Source organism: Sinocyclocheilus grahami, unplaced genomic scaffold (genome assembly GCF_001515645.1).
Source record: "Sinocyclocheilus grahami isolate Dianchi unplaced genomic scaffold, SAMN03320097.WGS_v1.1 scaffold404.1, whole genome shotgun sequence".
In the NCBI taxonomy this organism is placed as follows: Eukaryota; Metazoa; Chordata; class Actinopteri; order Cypriniformes; family Cyprinidae; genus Sinocyclocheilus; species Sinocyclocheilus grahami.
The window spans coordinates 845,347-845,808 of NW_015505583.1; positions in this window are offsets into that span (position 1 = coordinate 845,347).

Sequence of the window (462 nt, forward strand, 5' to 3'; positions counted from 1 at the left end):
TTTTTTTTTTTTTTTTTTTTTTGCAGCTGCTGAGTTTCATCATCTGTCATTTTGTTTCTTTTTTTTTTTAGCTATATTATTTTGATAGTGAAAGGAGATGTTACTGCTCGGGGGACTTTTCTCCACTGAAATGTTCACCAAATCCATCCATCCATTTTCCAAACCACTTGTCCTATGTAAGCTGTTTTTTTAGGCATAGCTTAATTCTGCAGTCATCTTCCATTTACCCTTGAAAGTTAGATTTCAATGACTTTTCTGCTTTTATTGATTTAATAATTGCTGAGAATAATGCTGCCTTCTTGAAGTCAGAATTATGAGTAATTTTTGTAAACCCATGTTTATTTTAGCATATTTCAAATGATAACAAATTCAAATATATACTATTATCACTGTGTAAAAATGTACAATACTGTATGTATATAATGGTCACGGATATATTTAAATATATATATATATATATAT